This window comes from Scophthalmus maximus, chromosome 12 (assembly GCF_022379125.1).
Source record: "Scophthalmus maximus strain ysfricsl-2021 chromosome 12, ASM2237912v1, whole genome shotgun sequence".
In the NCBI taxonomy this organism is placed as follows: Eukaryota; Metazoa; Chordata; class Actinopteri; order Pleuronectiformes; family Scophthalmidae; genus Scophthalmus; species Scophthalmus maximus.
The window spans coordinates 14,754,787-14,773,244 of record NC_061526.1 but is presented as its reverse complement, the minus strand read 5'-3'; the positions used below and the strand labels follow the sequence as shown (position 1 = coordinate 14,773,244).

General features: G+C 45.3%; 1 protein-coding gene and 1 long non-coding RNA gene across 7 annotated transcripts in view; one reads left to right on the top strand and one right to left on the bottom strand.

Annotated features, from left to right (window-relative positions):
- The window catches only part of LOC124849336, a 279,602-nt gene that overhangs the window by 94,388 nt on the left and 166,756 nt on the right, over nucleotides 1-18,458 (bottom strand). For all 4 annotated transcript variants that reach the window (XR_007031941.1, XR_007031940.1, XR_007031938.1 and 1 more), the window contains one exon: nucleotides 11,808-12,000. This is a non-coding gene — a long non-coding RNA (uncharacterized LOC124849336). The remainder of the gene's footprint in view (nucleotides 1-11,807; nucleotides 12,001-18,458) is intronic.
- LOC118317899 (chemokine-like protein TAFA-5) overlaps nucleotides 1-18,458 on the top strand; it is a 122,755-nt gene that overhangs the window by 88,345 nt on the left and 15,952 nt on the right. The gene's annotated exons all lie outside the window — the stretch shown is intronic.

Here is an 18,458-nt window from a genome sequence, read left to right as displayed (position 1 = left end):
CCACCGACTGCATGTTGTCTTTCGGCTCAAGCAGTGTGTACCTTGGGGGGGGGGGGATAATACTATTTGGAGCGCTTCTCCAGCGCTTTGTCGAACGGTATTTACAACCCAACTTTGCTCCACAGGTTAGCGCGCCGGCATACGGCGGCCGGCTCGATGCGGCCCCCCTTCGGCACTGCTAATCCACGCGGTAATCCGCATGATTCCCCGTGTCCATCTGCGCGCGTTTGATTAAATTCCGTTAATTCCGTAAAACTCCGCTCCGTTGTCCGTCTTGCTGTTGGCCGCGGAATTAAAGATCTCCCGACACCTCTCGCAACGTGCAAAACATGGAGCTAAGCCCGGCAACACGCACGCTGGAGAGCGAAACAGCTGCGGCGCCGCGACGAGCGCAGGCCGGACACTCTGTCCACCGACATGCGGAGGAGAGGCCACTATTCATATGAGGGCGAGGGAACACGTCTGACGGGAGAAATATCCAACTCAGATCTCTGCAGTGGCGGGAGAAGAGTTCAGTAATATCTCTTGGCATTTTAAGGCTTTCAACTTTGTGAAAATGTTGAGTCGTCAGCCACCGGTTTAAGCAAACTGCCCTTTTGGGGTGGACTAGATTTGATTAAATAAACTGTATTGACTTGAAAATGATTATCATGTGCAGATAATGGTTTGCGAGGCAACATTTTGGAGTATTTCTTCTCTGAGCACGTAAAAACGCTACAACAATTATTTATTTTTTTACCCTCCCTGAAAAATGGATTAACTGTGGTGTAATGGGACCAGGCTGGACTGATTTAAAGGGTGCACCGGGTCACGTCCCGATCGACGGACGGAAGGAGGAAGAGGTAATCAGGTGTTTGTGTGTTGCGCGCCGGCCCCCCCCGCGGGCTGACAAACCCTGCTTCCCCCGCAAATCTCAGAGTCTAAACTGAGGCCAGAGGTTCGCTCCCCGGAGAGAGAGCAACACTTTGTATGAGCACTTACTGTGGACATAGCACTTTGAAAGGCCGCGACTGTTGAAATGTGTTGTGCCCCCGCCACAATGGGTTTTTGTGAAATTTCTTGGATCTGACGGCTCACAGTTGAGAAAACTAATCATAATGTGAGCTTCCCATTGAAAGCAGAATTTTATGGTTTTTTGAAGTGCCCACATGTGCTGTTATTGTATTTCTAAACCTCAATAGTTCATTGTCTATGTGTGTCTATGGATTTGTCATATTTTTGTGTAATTAATGGAAGACCATGGTTTAGAGTTCGTGGTCATCAATTCATTGATCCGGTGTCCCTCGTCTTTTTTTTTTGAAGATGCTCAGCATCCCTTTTTGAATTCATTTCACCCAAGACAACAATTATTACTTTGACTGCAGCCATTTTTTTTTAAAAGCCTTTTCTGTGGGCGTTTGAAGAAAAACAAGACAATCGGCAGAAGAGCGTTCGTCCAGAATTGCAGGCCCCGGGACACGGCAGAGTCCTGCTGCTTTTTTAATTCGAAGAGCTTCTTTCAGGGATTGTTTTTTTCAACTGGGATGTCAGGTGAACGCAATTAGCCATCACACGCTCGGAAATCGGCGGCGCTCCGACGTCCTCCGGGCCACGACTGAGAGCTATAATTGTCACAAAGTGAGAAGATTCCCCTTGAAACCTTAGCTGGTGTCTCTAAATATATATATATATATAAAAAAAGAGGCTGCCAGTTTTCTTGGCAATGGCCTATGTAATTATACGACTTGGTAAAAATGTATGTGTGTCATGATTTATTAATGTCAGCCACTAAAAAAGGAAGGGTTAACGTTACAAATCACTGCAGGGGGATAAATTCCTAGTCACATAACCAAAGAGTTTCGTCCCGGCTATGAGCTGGGCAAATATGCCAAGGTGAATATTAACTTTGTAATTGTTGAAAAGTGGAAAAGTGTCCTCTGGCTTTTGTAGTTTTCACTTCACATGACCGAGCAGCAGCAGCAGCAGCAGCAGCAGCAGCAGCAGCAGCGGCGGCGGCGGCGGCGGCGGCAGCATTCCAATAGGCTCTTACAACGGGGCGCCGTCTCAACAGCTCTTCAGTCCGCTAATTGGTAGGGAAAGTGAATCGCACTCCGCGGATCAGCTTTCAGCCGCAACAGCTCCGAGACAGCGCCGACAAAGTGTTCAATTATGCAATTAGGGGATGGATCGATAACTCTTTCATCTCCAAAATGGCCTCCCGTTCACCTCGCTATAAGTAACACACACACACAGAGGGAACGGCATGACTGCGCATTAAGCCGCGACGCGGCCTCCGACCTTTGAGCTGCGCCGTGTATTTTTTGTGCCTGTCGCCACTGTATGTGTCAGCCGTGGCGAGTTTGAAACTAAGAGATTTTGGAGGGATAATGAATTTAAAATGCAGACAAGGCCACCCAGAGGGTTGAAGGAGCCCAGGACTCCATGTAGCAAGGCAGCACGAGTTCTTATATCGAATCAGGAGTGAGCAGAGTAAAAAAAAAATCTGCCGCTTAAATCCCACTAATTACTGCCGGCGATACGTCCTGTGAGGAGTTCAGGGGCCGTCGGAAAGTCTGCATGCAACATTTTACAGAACACCACTTGAAATAAAAGCACAGCAAAAGTTGAAAAGTTGAAACTGGAACTAAAACGTGCGGTAATCTCAGTAAAAATTAGTCAAGCACTGAAAAACCGACCCCGTCACATCTACTTCCTTTGACCAAAACATAAGCAGTATTTATGTCCAAAATGTCCAATTTTTCATATTCTTCATGGCTGACGCGGTTTGTGATTTGACTATTTTCCTTATATAGTAGTAAAATGTATATTTTGAGTGATACAACTTAAACCATAATAGCTAACTTGTGGCTTATTATGTCAGTGCTTTCTTTGAAAGTCAATTGAAAACACAATTATATCTTCATCATCATAACGTCTGCTGACTGTCATTCAATCTGATATAAGCCACTGTCATAGCAGCAAAAGTAACAGTGAGGAAATTGCTTATCAGCCATAAAATTGGCCCTTAACAATGTGAGAACGAGCCAACAATAACCGCGCGAGGCAAAATTAACTTTGGTCTCGAGGTCTGAAACCAAAAGAAAATGCCCTCACAAGGATAGAAGCACAGGGACACACAACGAATCTGTTTCAGTTAACATGTCCTCTATTATTAACAGAGGTCCAACTGTGTTGGATGGAGCTAATGAGTGCACCAGTGGCCCCGCCCCTTCATCATTGGCACTAATTACATGCATTAATATTAACGAGCTAATTTGCATGACAACAGAATGCACGCTGCTTATGAGCGACGTGTCTCTGAGGTGGAGAGGAGGGGAGAGGAGGGGGGGGGGGGGTGAACTTACATACACAATATCCACCCCTTTGTTTAGGATTACGAAACAATCTTATTGTGTTCATTATATTTTTCACAGAGAGATTCGACTGTTATTTCTTGTTTTTTGTGAAGTCATTCTAGTGGGATTTAGACGACACAATACACCCGTTAAACAAAACACACTCTCTCACACTCTCACACACACACACACACACACACACCCTTTGTACGGTGTAGTAAATTTGTGCATTTTTTCTGAAGGACGTTGTTGGGTTGGTGATCACTGCATTATTTTTATAGAGCATATTAGTAGAAAAAAAAACAAATGTAAATTTAATAGTTATATATTTTGTTATGTGACCAAGGTATAACTATCCATACCAATACACCTGTGACAAGCCAAAATCAATCAATATCTGCCATATCTGCCCATTTATTACGTGGACTAACATTTTTAATTCAGTGCAAAACAATACAGGCCATGTCAACAGCATCAGGACAATAGACAAACGGTCCCAACATCCAGTGGCCAAAAATACAAATATGTTGACTTCCTTCCATTTTAATCACATATTAAGTGGTCATGCCGTATCGTGTTTTATTAAACTCTGTTTTAAATAAGGACGACGGTGACCGAACGTGCAAATGATGTGGACCGCCAGGTCACAGTGTGCGTCTCGACTCTACCAGGATTTTCCAGTGCCCTTTAGTGTATGTATGAGTATGTGTGTGTGTGTGTGTGTGTGTCTGCTTTATGTGATATGTGCATGGGTGCATTTGTATAGGAAGTGGGACTCCTGTGGGAGACGGGATCATCTCTTGAGACGGGAAAAAGTCAATATGGAGAGTTACACAGAGCCCACTGGGAGCAGGCCACCAGAGGCCGGACTTATACTGACGGATAAAGACGGGGAGGGAAGAGGGAAGACATCTTACTGTGCGCGCACGCGTGTGTGTGTGTGTGTGTGTATGTGCACGTTCAAAAGCAAGGGCAAGAGAGAGAGTGACTGTATATCTGCTGCATACAGCAGTTGGTTTGCATGAATCCCAACAAACACACACACACACACACACAGGTAAGGAAGTGATAAATTCCACTTTGGTGTGGAGTTGTCACGTATTTAATCAAGCATTTGAAGCCGTAATTTTTCCAAAAACCTCTGCCACCCTTTGGGAACTGACTTATTGGAAAGATTTCATTATATTATGTCTGAGTGGTTCCGTGTTTGCGTGTGTGTATTTGCTGCCTGATTGCGAAGAAGGGGGAAAAGGCTGCTATTAGAAGTTTTACAATATACTTGATTTGTGTGAGCAATAAATTTTAATGCGCATACCAGAGTATTGGCAGACAAATTTGTCATGCATGCACTTAGACCTACAAGCCTAATATACAAATATCTTTTTTTAATCTGTTGATTCAGAAATAGTCCTCAGAAAACTACCTATGCGGTTTCGCTTCTGTCAGAGAATTATTGGAAGAGCTGTTCAAAAGTTGGGCTTTTGAAGAGCCGTCATTTATGTGTGACTATAACATGCTAATAGAAATTAATTTTGAATAGTGGATCCTTTATTTTCAACTGTGTATTTTTCTATCATCTGTGTTTGAGTGTCAGATTCCTTGTAATATAAGTTAAAATAGATTTTTGCGAGAGTAAAAGTAAAGTACAGCAATTTCAATGTGTGGTTAAAATGCAGTTGACGGCAGTTGATCCACCATTACGTTAACATTTTACAGTTTGACAACATTAAATAATATAGGTTGGTAGAAAGTAATACATTCCATTTCACATGTATCTTCTGATGTGTGTGCACACACACGAGGTTAATTTGTAACTTTCACTGTCACTCAACCCTCCTGCCCAGCTGACGATGTGAAGTGAAAGAGAGTCTTATTTTTTAGGGTCGATTGACTGACAGTTACAAGTTAACCTTATGTGTGTGAATTATCTGTAATTCACTGCTGAAATGAAATTGATTGAACTACAATTTTCAAAGTAGGGATTTGTCGTTTTTCAGAAAGAGATGTCCCATTATCCAACACTTATCGCAGGAAGTCCCGTCTCTTCTTCAGTGGGGTTGTTCGTGATTTACGGGCATTTGTAGTTGTGATGTGTATTTTTGTGCTGAAGATGTATCCTCACTTGAAAAAACAACTTTGATGCGACTCCTTGAGCTAAATTATGCATCCTGTGGATATCAAGCGGCTACTCACCTGAGACCGAAAAGCAAAAAAAAATAACCGCTCATCGCCTCACACCTACATCCAGGTCGTGTTCGCTGTCTCGTGCTAATGCAGGAATCAGGAGCTTTTCTGGCCCGTTAGTCAGCCGCGGCGACGCCTTTCCCGCAGCTCGTCTGACTCACCGGTTGCCCTTGGGCACCTGCATTTCAGGAGGCGCTCTTCTTCCCCCCTTTTTCACTTCTAGTATATATATATATATATATTTTTTAATTCCATTCATACGGGAATCTGCAGCAACTATGTGTGCCAGCAACCCCCTCCAATGCTAAGAATGACGAGCTGTGATGAAAGATTTGGATCATTCATTCACGCTGGGAATGAACCATCTGCACGACAATGCTGCGGATGTTCTCTCCTCCGACACAAACACCGCCCAAGACGATCATGAACAGTTCAAAGAAATGCAAAACGAGCCCTTATGGCAGAATGATAACGGGTGCAGCCGGACCACGGTCCAGCAAATCAGGTATTGATTGACAGCCGTGAGCTCTGGCGCCTGACTTCGGCCTCATCCGATTGGATGGAACTCTGCAATTTTACCAGGCCAATATATCCGCTCTGCTGCCAGGCTGTAGCTTTTTAAATTTTACCCTCAGTAAAAGCATCGCACCATGTGAGATATTATCAAAAATCCTTTGGGCAAAAAAAAAAGAAGCTAAAAGACCGTCTTCCATTATTCTTGCAAAGAGTAAAATGTTGTCAAAGCCGTCACATGATATGCCTTTGTAATAGTTAACAGTTAGGTGCTGGTTAAATGCAGCCATCGCTGCTTGAACAGTCGCTTTGTTAGAAATGCAACAGATGTGTTTACAGTGTAGCAGTTGTTGTTGTTGTTGTGTTTTTTTTAATTAAAGAAATCAATCAATAATAATTGCCACAGTAAAATAGAGAGGCCGATATTGGCAACGTGAATCCCAGGGTGGGAGCAGTGGGCCGCGGCACTAATCGCTGCAGGTGATGACAGAACCTAAACACATTCGATGGCTATCTGCAGAAAAAAAGGTCAGCCGTGAACAAATGCAAGACATGGGTGGTTTGGTGGTTTACGGAAAACATAGGCATTATTATCACCTTCTAAAAATAGCTCATTTGTTCAAATATCCTAACGAAGAATGCCAGGAACCACTCGTGTCACAAAAATGATTTCATCTCACTGCGCAGTGAAAATCCCGAGCACCGTTGGTGGATGTTGAACACTCGATGTACAGCTCTCGTGGTGTCTGAAGAGCGCCACGAGTGTCTCTCGGCTCATCCCTGCCCGTCGCTATCACGCGCGTTGCGTCGCCGCCCGATCTCGGCCCCCACCCCCCCACAAGCTCTCGCGCAGGCGGCCGTGCAGATGCTTGTTCTTTTTTACAAGCTGAGCAGAGGTTAGCGTTTCTGCGTCTAGAAATTTCGGGGGGGGGGCTATGCGGATCGACGGGTTTGTTTGGCTGATTGTGGGAACATGTGGGTGGGTTGCGGGGGAGAATGCGAGAGAAAGGATCCACCACAGGACCCGTGGTGAATCTGTCAGGGCCTCATAGGGACAAAAAAGGAAAGAAAGGGTGAAGGGAGAGACAGAGCGAGCATCCCTAGTACCCGCATGCTCCCATGGTGCCTGGATGTTGGGCTGCCTTTAAATTTGTCCAGGGACAAAGCGGCACAAGGTATAATCCACCTGCCAGTCCCGTTCAGCATCAGCAGCACTCTGGCAGGAACATTCTGCTCCCCACTTAAACACAAAATACCATCAGTGCGAAACAGTAGGAGCCATTCTCCTCTCCGCTCTTCCTCCTCCTCCTCCTCCTCCTCTCAGGATTACAGTGCAGCAAAAAGCGGCGAGGGGAACGCAGGAGAGAAAAGGAGACCAACTCGGAGAGGGGGGAGAGCGGACAGAAGGATGTTTCAGAGGCAGAGCAGGTATTAGCGGGAGCGGAAAAGAGATGAGCGAAATAAAGGAGATGAGACACGGGGAAATAAATGAGTGAGAAAAAAGGGGAGACAGGGGGCGCCTCTTCCGCTCCGTTCCCCGCCCTGCTCACTGGCGAGGAGGCCCCGGGAGAGCAGCGGAGATTGATTGGCTCGTTCGGTTTGGAAAAGGGGATCTCTCCCACCAACCCCCCCAAAAAAAGAAAAAAAAAGAAAAAACTTGTTTCCTTCCAAACCAAATGACAAATGAGCTATCGATTTGTTGTTTACAAATCCGGGGACGCACAATGCCCCCACCGTGCGCGTGATGGACCTCATAATGGTCGGGTCTCCGGGGGTTACCACGGCTAACTGACAGCTCCCCGGGCCGCGGCACCGCACGTGCAGACCCCTCTCGTTGCATCACGAGCTCGAGCTTTCTGCGCCGCTCCAATGCGAAATGAAAAGAAAGAGGTCCATTCTGACGGGAACTCCCCTTGTGCTCAGAAAAGAGGAAGCGGCGCAAACACTTGCGGCGTGAATGAACTGAACGTAAGACTCCCTCGTCTCTTTTTTTTTTGCTTCCTCCGTTTTCCTCACACGGAACGGGCGTGTAGCTTCAACTCTGCTGTGCCAAATTCTGACGTGTGCACGGTGGACGTCGGGAGCAAACGCGGTCTTGACCGACACGGATGGAGAACATGGCGTCCGGCGGCGTCCGGGCGATCGACAACGCGGCCGCGGAAAGACTTCCCGTTCCGAGCATCACAGCACGCTGGTGGTTACCGTTTCCCTGACCTTTGTTATCGATCCTTGCTGATCCTTGGGAAAATGTCAAGTTTTTTAAACCCCACAAGCCTCAGTCACACATACTAAAATACAGAACGCACACGCACACATATCGAGCTGGAACAACAGGGAGCTTCTTCTTTTCTTTTTTCCTTTTTTTTTTTTGAGCTAATTTCATTGTGAAATGTAATTATAAGACAGCATTATTATTACGTGCCAAGTACGTGTAATTATGACAGTCTGTGGTGTTTTTTTTTTCGTGATGTCTGCGTTTGGGAAAAAAGATGCACAAGCCTTGTAATCATCGGCCCCTTCTTCCGTCTTCACAACACTGTTCATTACCATCAATGGGCTTCTCGCAAAGGAGATTAATTTATTGGCCAGTTTAAACGAGAACAGTAAAATACACACACACACACACACACACAAACACAAACACATACATTAGCATATGGTTCTCTCCACAGGGTATTTACATGGGCTGGTGCTCCGTGCTATTCGGGGTTGAACGCACTGCTAGACAGGAACAGCGTAAATCCCGATTTACAAAAATGCAGGTAATCTGCGAAGTAAATTCTTTTCTTTTCTTTTTTTACTACTCTCATGGGAATTTCATTATGGTCGGTTCACGGAGACATCAGCGGTGCGAACTCTCCAGTCGGCTGCCGTTAAAACCTTTATAGCAGGAGCATCACAAAAGAGTAAACTTTTTAAAACAAATCGAGAAGATGCGGAAAAAAACGCGATAGGACTATGGCTGAGGACAGCTCCTGTTGCCTTGGCGTTCCACGTCCATGCTTTCATCTGCCATTTTCATACTCGTTTGTTCATTTTTTGGGTTTGTAGAATTCCGGTCGTTTGCATGTGCAAATGGATAATGTGAATGAAAAGGGTCATAATCCCAAAACTGTTAGGAACCACTGGTGTCATTTTTTTTTTAGCAATACACTGTATTGGATAAGCTTATTACATGGGACTTTTTTATCAGAAATCTTGATCTGAAAAGTAATCAGAAATCGAATCTGTCAGATACATTTACTGGAAGAAAAAAAAAGGTTAGCACACTATTTCCATCTGAAAGGCAGAGGAAGAGAGCTGTAAACGTAACGTACAAATGCCTCACAATCGTACATAAATATTTCCATCACTGCAATTATGTCTTTTTCACAAGGGGGCCATGTGAGGTAGGAAATGCATTGAATATTGGACGGTGGGGGGACGGGGGGGCGGGGGGAGTTCTGGAATGAATCTTATCTTGGCAGCTTGATATAGAGGAAGAAGACAAAAAAGGAAAGGGGGAAAAAAAAAAAAGATAGAATCAAGAGTCGAGGCAGATTGGCCAGATTTTGATCTGTAACTCAGCACTTTTCTGGCAAGGAGCGGATCCGGTGAGTCGCGCGGGCGGGGGAATTGTCTAGGAGCGAGAATTTGATTGCTTCCTGATTCAGCTGCCATGCCCATGCCGAGGGGTTGGGAGGAGGAAATGACATCAGGCATCAGCGGAGAAGGGGGGGGGGGGGGGGGGGGGGGGGGCAGCGGAGCACGAGTGGGCAAGAGAGAGGAGAGAGAGGTGGCGGATGGATACAGAGCTCGGCCCGAGAAGTGTACTGTAAATACATAACTAATGTTCCTCGCGGTGCAACCGGAGCCCCGGCTCATTAATTGTCTCAATAGAGCTCGTCTGACGGCCTCCGCGTTGGTTATCAGTCACGGCACCCCGTGTGTAACTGGGTCAAGACCGCTGGGGTGGAGGTGGAGGGGCTGGAGTGGGTGGAGGGCGATCGGCTCAGCCTCTCTCTCTGTCTCTGGTGCAGCGGTGGTGGCAGAGAGCACAGCTGGGGCCCCGTTATCGCTCACGCTTAATGGACAGAGAGAGGTCTCGGACAAATTCGGGAGTGCCAGGACAGATATGTTTGGGCCGCTGATCCGGCACCCGGGTGAAGGACACCGAGTCAACACCCTGCGTTCGAGGGTATTTTATTGAGGAAAAAAACCTCGGTTTAGCTTGTATTCGAAGCTACGCATTTAATAATAATATTATTATTAATAATAATAATAATACATACCGCTATATCCAGTGAAAACCTCCTGAAAAAAGAAATTGGAAAAAAAGGGGGGCCATTTTGAAATGACCTTGGAAAAAAGAAAGTCGATTGCTGATGCTACAAGGTGCATTTTAAAAACTTTCAATGACTCATCAGAAGACGAAGATAAAGAAAAAAGAAATGAAATGAAAATGTGCTCCAATTAATAACAATACCAGATAGAGTGCTGGGAAATACTGAGAAAAGTGGTCTTTTTCTTGGCATAAGCATGGGAAATGGTAAGTGGTCTGCGTTTATGTCGGCGCTGGTTCTCGTCTTATTGACCACCCAGAGCGCTTCACAGCCGGAGTCCCATTAATGGGCACACATTCATACGGCGCCGCTATACGCAGCTCATTCTCTGTCATTCATACAGACCTCAGTGTCTTGCCCAAGGACGGGGGATCGAACCACCGACCTTGTGTTAGGGGGACGACCCCCCTCCTCCGCGACGAAAATGAAAGGTTATTTGCCTGTCCATTATTTCAAAATACAAAAGAGAGCAAAGCCGCAATATTTAGGTAGCAGTGGCTCGCTATACTGTACCGCATCACCAATGTGTGCATTGGCGTATTTGATATAATTTTTTTAATTTCTATTGAACTTAGGTATTAATTTTTTTTTTACAACATTATACACCGTTTATATTATGTATACTGTACATCTAACACATTAAATAATCAGCTCTTCTGTTTAACACGTACAATCTTGATCTACAAAGTCAACTGCCACTACCTCCTGACCAAACAGAACTGTAAACTGCTGTGCATACACATGCATCATGTCCGTGTGCATGTCAAACATTCACACATGAACAAGGATGCATAAACAGGGAGAACACACACACACACACACACACACACACACACACACACACACACACTACTGAGTACTGGTAAAGACCAAATGACCTGAAAATAATAAGCACTAAACACGTTGAAGGGAAACCAAACAGTCTTTTATAAGCTGCCTTACACATAACAGCAATGATTATGCTCTTATCTGCTTTGGGGACTGTACAGATTTGAATTATCATTCATGCTGTATTGCTGTTTAGCTTAATTGGAATTTGTTTAGCAGGCTTTGTGAGGGAGCAAGCAAGGGAATAAACAGATTTATGGGGAGCTCTGCCAAGTAAAAGGTTATGCATAATTTAAGGCGGATTAGTTTGGATGTAGAGGTCAATAAGGCTAAAAAGACAAGAATCATCAACATCCAGGAAGGAGTTGGGTCTGGGGCCTGCACCAGCTCCACAGACTCTCGATTAACAGACGCCAAGGCGCGTTCACACGCCTCCAGCCGCCTGCTTTTCGCTCACGTTAACACACACATCGGCGCACGCGCGCACACACACGAGCAGAAGGAATAGTATACGTGCGCAAACTAATTGCGTCCGTGTTTATTTCCGTTCGCAGCCGCCAGCCCTTGTTCTACTCTGGCCTAAGTATGTCACCGTGTCATCTCTCATCAACCTCATCGCCGTTACCTTCATTACTGTCGTCCGCGTCACGATCAGAGCTGCCGTCGTGACCCATCATTCCAGCGCCTGACTTCCCCCGCCTGCCGCGTCATGTCCGTTTTTGTCACGTTTTCCCTCGCTCCCTGCGTCCGATCTGTCCAACAGTCTCGGCGCGTCACGCAAAGTGAGCGAGGGGACGGTGTCTTCTGCCATGCAGGGGCTGAAACACAGTAGTCGAAAAAAAAGAAAAACCAATGATCTTAATGACGTTGCGCTTCTGCATAGCATGTTAGGATGAAACAACTTTTTATGCGAAGCTTTTTTCGTACCAAATTTCCACTTCCAGACAGCTTCTTCAGTTTTATCCGAGAGCAAACTTCACAGAACACGCTGCAGTAACACTGCTCTCCGCTTTTTTGTCGCGGGCCCACGGGACAGAATTGCTGGCTGGAAATAACTCCACAGAAAAGGATCGGTTGAATGAATCCAGTGGTGAACGAGCCCGAGTGTGTGTGTGTCTTCTGTAGGCTACCGATCCATCCACACATAACGATTTGTGACGTTTCCCTGATTACTTTGAATACGCTTCTTACGTTTTTAAATGTAATCCTTTAATCATGTGTTTAAACACCCAATAATACCCTTTTCTTTCTGTCTAGCGGTCGAATGTGTTCGGCAGCTGCTTCCAGGTGTACATGTCAGGGTTTACTATTCACAGCTGATGTGCTGGCGTCTCTGTAGACACTGGCGCCAAATGATCTCTTTCCCACAGACTCCTGCTCGCGCTGACATTTCCCCCTCTGGCTCACAGTGCCTTTGGGCTCTCCTTCATACACGTGGTGTGTCTGGTGGACGCACATGCACGTGTGGGAGTGTGTGTGTGTGTGTGTGTGTGTGTTTGCGTACATCCACAAATGTGGGTTTGCTGTTGGCGTTGAGCTGTGTGGAAAATGTCAGAGCACATCTGCGAATGAACGATATCAGCAGCACCTGGTGGCCAGCGCGCACGCACACGTGCACACACACATATCCATACGTGATAAAGGAACACACAAAAAAAACACAAACAAAAAAACAAGCCCACAGCAGCGGTACGCCGTACGACCTGCCAGTTGTGCGCCACAAAGGCACCGAGCATGAATTGTATGCGGGGACAGGAGGATGCAGCCGGATGCAGCAGTGTGGCATCTGGACTTCAGAGGGGACGGGATGAAAGGCCGTTAGACTATTCCTTTATCTCGGGGTTTTTTTTTCATAAACACATTTGGCTATAAATATGTCTAGCATACTGTTGCTTTATGTCGAAAGATGTAAAAAGATATAAAAATAATCTAAGTTACACTCTGTACATAATTTCAGAGACGTGCAACGTTTGTGTCGTGTTGTTTTTTTCTAGACAGCAATTAATGTACAAAAATAAAATAGTTTTAATGAGAACGCAAACCGACGCAACGGCGGATAAAAAAGTTACATTTCAAGGAGTGAAAAGACGCCAACCACGAATCCAATTTGTTTGTGGAGAAAATACACGGATGAGAATATTAATTCTAATATATATATATATATATATATATATCTCGATGGGAAGTTGTCGCATTATTTGCTGATTATCAAAGGAACAGTATTCAGCGTTAAGGATACTGTACATTCTCTTTCTTGCAGAGATGGGGGGGGGGGTTAAATAAACAAGATACAGCACGTTAATTAATGAGCTTTCAAAGTGCTGGTTGGCACATTTCGTTATCTTTGGACGGAGCCAGCGGAGCAGTTTCCACCTGTTTGCAGTATTGCTGCTAAGTTGGGGGTAATGACCTGCTTTCTCTAGCTCCATGCAAAACGGACGGACGCGAGAGCACCTTTACCTCGTCTAACTCTTGGCCAGAAAGAGAATTAAAAAAAAGTGCAGTTACCCCCAAATGTCAAGCGATTTTTCTTTCATAAATTTTTCACATTCTCGATCGGGTGCCACCGTCGGCGGCGATGCCTCCAGAAAGCAGAAACACTTGTCTGGTTGGAATGAAGCATGTTTTTAAGGATGAAAGGAAAGTAGAAAGCTAAATCAAAAACCGGTCTCAATAATGATCATTTTGTAATAAATGATGATAATAATAATGATGATGGCATCCCATTTAATGAACTATACTGTACCAAGGGGGGACAGATGTTGCGTCGGACACTGAAAAGGGAAAAAGCAGCGTGACAGCACAAAACGCTGATCAGTCAATGGAGTAACTGTACATGTTCTCTACCTACGTCGATGGAAACACAGCCACTGGCTCATTCATATGCATACATTGTATTTTGACATGAGTGCTCATATCGACCACCGTTTAAAATGGGAGGCTTGTAGCCTGCATATGCGTATAGGTGACGCCCGCTTACGCACACACACACACACACACACACACACACACATTCGCACGAAACTCAAGACACCCACATGAGCACAAAGTAACCAGCGCCGAGGTCTGGGAATGTCAGTCGGCGTGTGACATCGTTCTTTCTGCCTCTTGAAGTTTCCTGAGTGTAGAGGAGCTATTTGGGACAAAAAAAAATACCATTTCACCCCCCAAAAAACCTTGGGCTTTTCAAAAGGGGGGCTTGACAGCTTTTAGTTTCAAAGATACTCATCAAGGCCGCCAAACGGGTGGAATAATCTTATGGAAACCAGGCAAGGTGATAGACTGGAAAGGAACAAGCAATGGGAAGGAAAAAGGAGGTGAAGAGAGAGGGTGGACCAAAAAAAAAGACAGGATGGGAGATGAGAGGAAGAGAGAGTAAGAATAGAGGGCATATTTAAAAGTGCAGAACGAGAAAGTCGTGTGTGTGTGTGTGTGTGTGTGTGCGCGTGTGTGTGTGTGTGTGTGTGTGTGTGTGTGAGGAAGGGAAAGATGAGGGGAAAACGAGACAAGAGAAAATTAGCCGAGGGGAGACGAGCTGCGAGCGGAGGAGGGGGGGGACGGGGAGCTGGTGGCTAATTACAAAGCGGAGGGATTTATTTCTTTGCATTAGGTTTTTTCTCCTCACATTCCGCCGAGCTTCCCAGCCTAATTCCCGCGAGGCTCGATTCAGGTTTGGGGAGACGTCTGCCCGCCGCGGCAGGTCAGATGATACAGTTAATTATCCGGATGGTAGATCCCTCTGTGAAAAAGGAGACGCGGGAGGGCGGATTTCCACGATGAAAGCAAATCTGGGCAGTCTTAATGGGCGCTCGTTTGGGCTTCCTCGAGCCGTCTTTTTGTCCGACTCTGTTGCCTTGCATGTCAGCAAAGAGATTACTTGCAAATGCTGGTTCGCGGGCACGCGTGTGTTGTAGCTTTTACAGTACTGAGCTGACGTCCTAATTCCCGTTTACTGGCATTGAAAGGCGCAGGCTGCACAGGGCCCAGGTTTTTTTGTTGCATTGCCGCTGGGTACAATAAATGTACGTGGGGGTCTTAAACGTTGCCTATTTTCTTTTTGTAAATCAATGTGCAGCTCCTATTTATATCTAGAGTCCGCCATCAGCAGCTGATTCTGCCACCTGCTCCGGCCCTATCTGATGTGTACAGTTTGTAATTATCTTCGCACATCTCCTTATCTTAGCAGCATCTCTCAGAGAGTGCTGCACTGCATTTATTACGCCAGATCTGATCTGTGGCTTGGTCTACTTTCTTTCGTTCCTGTCTGTTTTTCTTACTATCTTCCTTGCTCTCTTTCTCCCCCTTGTGCACTCCCGCTCGCAAAAACACACTCACACACTCACACACACACACACACACACACCCCCCCAGAAAGCCCATCTTTCTCCTGCCATGTCAGGCTCGGCGTGGCATTAGACAGAATTTATTAGGCCAAGATGCTGGCTGTTGACATGAGCGTGATCTACCATTTGGTGAGAAGATAAGTGTCCCATGGAGGGTGTAATAATCTTCTCTCGCTCTCTACACCTTATCTCCTGCTGATGAAAGCATGGCTGATACCTTCCTTTACACATTGCATCTGAACCTCTCTCTGTGTGTGTGAGTGTGTGTGTGTGTGTGTGTGTGTGTGTGTGGTGTTGGAGGGATGTTTTTATTTCCTATCACCCTTGAGTCATACACGTTTCAACATAAGCCACCGCCCTCACACTGGCACAGCCCTGATATGGTGAAATGGTAACATACACTGTCACTTTCACAGTTCAGTAAGTTACGTGAATTATTTTTAAAAACTGGAAGTGCAGCATTTAGGCCGCTGCATTTCCAATCACACCAGATGGCTATAAGATCAGTGCAATTTAAGAAACCATACCATCCGTTTTTAGCAACACAAATGCTGTAGAAATGCAACAGACTGTGACTTTTACTATGACTTACTAAGTCTGGTAATCAGTCGTCTCACTTCTGCTGAAACTGTCCCAATTCATAAATTCTTCAGCTATGTTGTGCAAAACGTTATTTCGTTTTTTCTGTCGAGGTTGAAGCTTGGCAGGAGCGAGGACACAGGGACTGGGAGCGGGGGGGGGGGGCGACACTTAGCTCGGCTAAGTCCAAAAATTCATATGTGTTGTTGAACTTTGAGAGAGTGAAACCAGCAATGTGTCTCCTGCTTTCATAATTCTTTTGCTCAGCTAAGCATATAGCTGCTCTGTTCTTAATTCCATACTTACAAAAACCAGTCTGTTGATTATTCCTGTCATCTAGCACTCAACAACTTAAAAAATAAACATTTCTAAACACATATTGAACTATTCTTTCATATGCAGAGCTCCCATTTGTTGGTAGTTTGTCATTTAGCCATAATTCTGTGAAAATATGGATCTTTGGGGCACGTTTGGATTTTGATCCATTGATATTGTATCACTCTAAAAGCTTGTTACTAATGTGAATCCAGACTAACTACAGTACAGCTGGTATCATCCACAAAGGAACAAGCTACGAATGTCTTGGATGATCTTCAAAATAATCATATTATTACAAGAATTATAAAACTTAAAACCTGCATATTTTTTTTTGCCCCTTGGGTGCAGAATGATGAAATAGACACATATTTTCACCCAATATCATTCACCTGATACAGCTCTGATAAATCTGTAACACTCACGCAAAAAAATAGAGACCATTTCTATACGCACACGCAGCATTCCTTCACTCATCACTATCATTTACCAGATGGTGCTATACATCCTCATCAGCCCAGGGTCATCCCACTGGGTGGTAATTCAGAAAAAGCGAAACAAAGCCTTTTCTCGAATTATATAAATGACCTTGCTGACGGTTTTAACTACAGAAAACTCGCTACGGTGGACTAAATGACAAAAGAAAGAAGAAGAAATCGTGTACACCGACAGGCCTTGGGTTATTACATCTGACAAGGTTTTACTTCTCAGCTCAGTGATTGGTGCGTTTCCAATGTCCATCTTCTCTTCTGCTCTCTTTGTTCTTTTTTTTCCCCCGTTTACAAAGCCTGCTCTAAATAATCTCCTGTAAACTCCACTTATTGCTGCCAAGGAGGTAGTCATTGCCGTAGACAAAGTTTCAGAGCGCTTTTCTTGCTTGACGGCGGTAAAGAAAAGAAACCACCATAAATGGTGCAATGTGCGCAGAGACTGAAAAATGTGGGGGAAGCAGCTGAACCCATCGACCGACACGTATAAATCCTGCAAGTTGTTAATGGTTAGGCACCTAGCCGAGGGAAAACTGGTGTTGGACGGAGCTAACTTAGCTGATTCCATTTCTTCCCGGTCCTTATGGTAGGAATTGATAATAAGAAGATAAGCTAATTGGCTGCTTCATTAATTTAGTGAGACTTCATCACTTGTCTAACTGTAGGGTTTTCTGCACTCCACCGGAAGCCAGGATAATATCGCTACCATACATAATGAGGGAGAGAGCGCTGCTGCTGCTCCAATGGACCTCATTTGTGTTTTTGTGGAAACAACATCGGTGCTAGAACGTATCCCTGAGGAACACCCGTAGGGACGAGCTGGTCGGAGAAGGTGTCAAAGCCTGTGTGCAAGTTTCTAAAAGCCTCAGTCAAAAACGCTGTGCAAGAAGATGAACGGTCGCAGGGGAGCGAGACCCCATTATTATTCGAATAGGAACACTGCACGTGTGAGTACAATCTTTCGTCCGAGGCGTTCGCGGCGTTGTGATTTCATGCACACACAAGTGGATGTAGTTGTCTGAGGAATGAAGGAGGTGGGAGTGGGGTGGGGGTGGTGTACCAATGTAATCAAGAAGAACCACTGTAATCAAAGGGACCAGATGGGGGGCCGACCAACATTCGGGACAGCTAAGTGCTTAGGATTTCTAGATATGAACAGCCAATAATTGGCCCAACGGTAACCAGTACCTGGTCTACAGCAATATCTACTGAAATATTTGTCACACACAGATTATTTGTGCGCCGCTAGCCTTGAGGCAAACTACTGTGGTGCAAAGTAATTCAACCTCAAGCGGCATGTCGGCAAAATGCTCTCAGCAATAATATTTCTTCACAATGATGTCGATTCCCAGCTCTCCCAGTCCAGGGTACTTTCATTATGTGGGCCATGTCGATGTTGCCGTGTCGTGTTTGAAAAGGTATGCGCATTTCATGGATTTATTCATATATGGATAATGTTTATGTTGAACAGATATCAACAGTGGGTACAGTGCTCGCTGCTTATCAACATACAGGTTGTCGGCTACTGAAGGTGCCCTTAGAGCAAATTTA